Below are 4,636 nucleotides of genomic sequence, written 5' to 3'. Positions count from 1 at the left end.
CAACAAAAGTGATGGTTTGGTGTGGTATATGGGGTACAACGATAGTGGGTCCATTCTTCATCAATGGAAACCTCAAGGCCACTGGATATTTGAAATTGCTACACGATGATGTGTTTCCCTCTTTATGCACTGAAGCTGGCACGTTCCCTGAGTTTTTCCAGCAAGATGGTGCACCACCACATTATGGGTGCCAGGTCCGAGCATTCCTAGATGAACAGTTTCCTGGAAAGTGGATTGGTCGTCGTGGGCCAGTTGAATGGTCCCCAAGGTCTCCCGATCTGACCCCCTTTAGACTTTTATCTTTGGGGTCATCTGAAGGCAATTGTCTATGGTGTAAAGATACGAGATGTGCAGCACCTGAAACTACGGATACTGGATGCCTGTGCTGGCATTTCTCCTGCGGTGTTGCTATCAGTGTGTGAAGAGTGGGAGAAGAGGGTTGCATTGACAATCCAACACAATGGGCAGCACATTGAACACATTTTATAAGTGGTCAGAAACTTGTAAATAACTCATGAAAGAATAAAGTTACGTTGAAACCAAGCACACCATTGTTTTTCTTGTGACATTACCAATAAGTTTGATGTGTCACATGGCCCTCTTCCTATTGAAAAAACAAAAGTTGTGACCAAGATGGCCGACTTCTAAATGGCCACCATGGTCACCACACATCTTGAGGAGTTTGCCCCCTCACATATACTAATGTGCCACAAACAGGACTTTAATATCACCAACCATGCCCATGTTATTATGGTGTATCCATATAAATGGCTCACCCTATACATGAATAAAGTAATTTCCTTGTTACCCAGAAGCTGAAGCCCTGAGCTACAAATGCTACAGCTAAGCTACCAGTATTACAGCCAGTCATGAATGCACAAATTGCTGATTATTTTCAGCGTAGCTTCAGAAATGATGAAATCCTTGTGTTATTAGCTGAATGGCGTCACTATCAGCAAACGTACTCACGAAAGCGCCAATTTGTTTCGATCCGGTTTTGAGTGCGCATTCCTCGTAGATTACTGATTGGCAGAGCTAACTTGAAATTTCGAGTTACTTTTCTCAAAATTTCAAATTAATAAGTCGAAATTTTGAGTTAATAACTTTAAATTTTGAGTAATGGATGTGTTTTTTTTGTGGCGGAAACGGGCTTCCATACTGGCTCTCTTTCACAGCACTTACTACAAATTGCATCACATGGGTGCCCCTCCTTGAGCCTGATTTCTTCCGGTTAAAAGGGAGTTTTTCCTTCCCACCGTCACCAAGTATTGCTCATAGTGGGTCGTTCGATTGTTTGGGTTATCTTTACATTACAATATAAAGCACCTTGAGGTGACTGTTGTGATGTGGCTGTATATACTGTAAATAAAATTGAATTGAAAACAAAAACACTGCAAAAAAGTAAGTATTTGTTATGTATGTATGATGTATGTATGTATGTAATGTGAGAAAGTCTGAAGATAAACATATTCAACGTCACATCCCCTTTTCTAAAGGGTGAAATCAACATCAAAGGAGATCTGCAGCCAAAGTGCAGAGAGATACTTGGTCAACAGTAGCAGTGATAAGAGTGTAAATTATACAAGTAGAATGGAGAGTTCATAGACAAGTCAATTTGGAAATCAGTGTGAAATGTACTTATGTCACAGAACTGCAATCGAATCAATAATTTTTTTAGGAGAAATGTATTTTGTATTTTGATTTTAATTGAGGAGGAAAAGGGAAACAGGAATTTAAAAAAAAATAATGCAGGAAATCTTCACAAATGAGACAGACTATGTATTCCATGAGAGATGACAGCTCACCAGTTTGCAAAATAGCAAAAACATATGAGCACAGGTAAACAGGACTATGTGCAAATGCAAAAATACAACACGTGACAAAACCAGCTTGACAACAAGATGAAATGGATGGAAAAGCACAAACCTGCAGAATTGAGAAACTGGACTACAACACTACGTTCAAAGGTGTGTGTCTGTATCTGTGCTCGTGGTTGTTTGTCAGAAGGAGCAATTTACCTGAAGCAGGACCGTGAACCTTTGAATGAAGGCATCAGCCAGAACAAAAACACTGGTTTGGTCCTGGACACAGACTTTGGAAAATACCTGATAGAAATACACGTAATACGGAGACAGAAAGAGAGAAATGGGACAAAAAATACAGAGGAAGAGAGAGAGGGAAGGAGACAGAAGTGGCAGTAAAGAAATAATGAGAATGTTACACTGACAGGGACATACACAACATAAGTAAATAGAGAGCGAAAGAAAAAGAGCAGCACAAAAAGTCAGGCTGTCTTTCAAACGGATGAGCACCTCAGCCTTTAAGAGCCAGGTTTTCAGCTGTCACACAACTGTAAAATACATGAAAACAAAAAGCAGTCTGTCACAGTGGCAAACTGCCATCAACACTGGCTGGAGGATAAAGGTCAGAAAATGATCTGCCATTGGCATAATTGCATCCGCAGAAGTGGCCTGGCGATTCTCAGATTGCTTTTCACACTTCATTCATCCCGTGATGGAAAGGTAATCCTGAAGACACAAAAGTTTATAGTTGCTGCTCACAGTGGAAATGGGAGGCTGAAAGAGGGAGAGACGGACTTTGGTGAATCCAGGGTGAAACAAAGTAGAATCAAAATTCATCTAAATAAAAACAGATGAGTAGGATTAGCGAGGGCAAATTAACAAAATGTGTTTAGCTCAGCCTATAGCTGAACATGGTGGTACCCTATGTACACCCTATTTTGGTGTGGCTTTTCCATGTCAGGTAGTTAAAAACATTTCATTTTCAACTGTTTAATGAAATTCTTGAACAATCTTGGTTCCGAGTAACGATTTGTGTCCACATCTTGCTTTTAAAGAATTTTGCTAAGTCTTCAGTCACATGGGACGTCTCCAGCCCAATTGTATTCCCTAAATGGTAGGCAAATTGTTGCTGGAGGTTGCTGGAGGTTGCTGGCTGTCAGTTGGGGAAATCGGCCACACAGAGGGTGCAGCACTGATTACTTTCATTGCCACAGTCAACCATGGCTTACATGGAAAGAGACGAGTTGACTTGTAAAAAGTGTAGCACCATTTACCACTTTGTAACAAATTTCACCTAGCGACAGCGGGCACCTTCCAGCAACCATTTGCTTACCGGTCAGGGAATAAACATTTTTACCAAGCAACGGTGGTTGCCAGGCGATAGCTACTGACAGGCCTGTGTGACTGTGGCTTAAATGGGTGAAGGAAGTATCTGAGTGGTGGCCATAAAAAGATTTAAACACTGTGAAAAGGTGCTTCAACACCTCCTTTCTTACCTCCTTTTCCAAAAGATACACCGAACCATCTAATCTGGAGGGAAGTAATGTTATCCCAAAATTCACAGCAACACACTCTCTGAAAAAAATGCTTAACATAACCATCTAGCTTTTCCAGAACTTGTTAACATACAGGTGTGTTCTGAACAGTCAGCTTGACATAAAGTTTAGAAGTTTAACGTTATGAATAACGACAATGTTCAAATAATCAAAGTGAGATTACTATGTACACATAGTTAGTGCTGCATTATCAATCTTTTCAGTGTGGAGAGGAAGTTAGTGGCCAGCAGGGCAAGCATAATTTCTTAACGGTACTGTTACAGAGTATAGCATGGTGGAAAAGGATGGAGAGAATCCCCCACTAAGCTTTTGGGTTGGCATTTCTTTAGATTTTGTTTTGTATTAATTGCATGCTTTGGTGTTTTTTTTGTGTTTGATGTGAGGTGTGGGCCACACCCATGTGGGAGTGGAGATTCTACTCTAGTCCAGCTGCCAGCTATTTGGAGTTGAATACAGGGAGCAGCTGATTGGGGAGGATTGGAGCCCTTCTCTATAAAGGGGAGAGGAAACAGGAAGTAGGGGTTGTCGTTATTTTTTTAGTAGGACACTGATGAAGCAGGGAAGCCTCGAAGATCCAGGATGAAGTGTGCACATTTTAATGGAGAAGATTTTTAACCTGGCCTGGTTTTGCTTTTAAAGTAAACTGAGGATGTTGGAGGGAGGACTCATTCTTATTGGGATGTGAGTGGATGTGCTGGAAGGCAGGAAAACAAACACTGGACTGGAGACTCTCTGTGCCCCTGACAAGGAAACTGGACCAGTTTTGGGGAAGTTCCAGCTCCCAGGATGTGATGTGGAGACCCAGCCTCGAACGAAGTCAGGCCTGAAAAGGTTGGTAGCAAACCTTTTTGAGGAAGATGCAGGATTGATACGTTTTGGCTGCTTGTTCTTCCAAGTGACCACCTTTCCCCTGTTTGTAACCAGGCTAACAACCCTGACCGCGGTGGCTTTGGGCCTTGGATTCCTGGCCAGAGTTGTGTCTTCAGCCAGTAGTTTTACCTGGAGAAAGAACAAATAAATCTTGTGTAACCCATTACAGTGTGCGTGTGGTGGTTCGTTACTGGTCAATATTAGAGCTACTACTTTCTTGTACGGAGGCCATTTTGGGCCTTGCGTAACAGTACCATTTCATTTTATTTGTGTGACCACTAAGCTGTAGTTTAGCCTGCAAAAAACAAATAAATACATTTTTAAAAAGCAGAAAATGTGATTAACTGTCCCGTTATTTGGATAAAGCTTGACTCTCTAAGGTTTCTTTAGATCCTTATTAAGATTCTT

At 41.4% G+C, this 4,636-nt stretch overlaps 1 long non-coding RNA gene across 1 annotated transcript; it reads left to right on the top strand.

Annotated features, from left to right (window-relative positions):
• The first annotated feature begins 3,867 nt into the window (after nucleotides 1–3,867).
• On the top strand, nucleotides 3,868–4,396 carry LOC113012054 (uncharacterized). The gene is made up of 2 exons (XR_003270638.1): nucleotides 3,868–4,189; nucleotides 4,283–4,396. It is a non-coding gene; the product is annotated as an uncharacterized LOC113012054 (long non-coding RNA).
• The last annotated feature ends 240 nt before the right edge of the window (nucleotides 4,397–4,636 follow it).

The sequence above is a fragment of the Astatotilapia calliptera genome, chromosome 3 (genome assembly GCF_900246225.1).
Source record: "Astatotilapia calliptera chromosome 3, fAstCal1.2, whole genome shotgun sequence".
Lineage (NCBI taxonomy): Eukaryota > Metazoa > Chordata > Actinopteri > Cichliformes > Cichlidae > Astatotilapia > Astatotilapia calliptera.
This window is presented reverse-complemented; position numbering and strand designations above follow the sequence as displayed.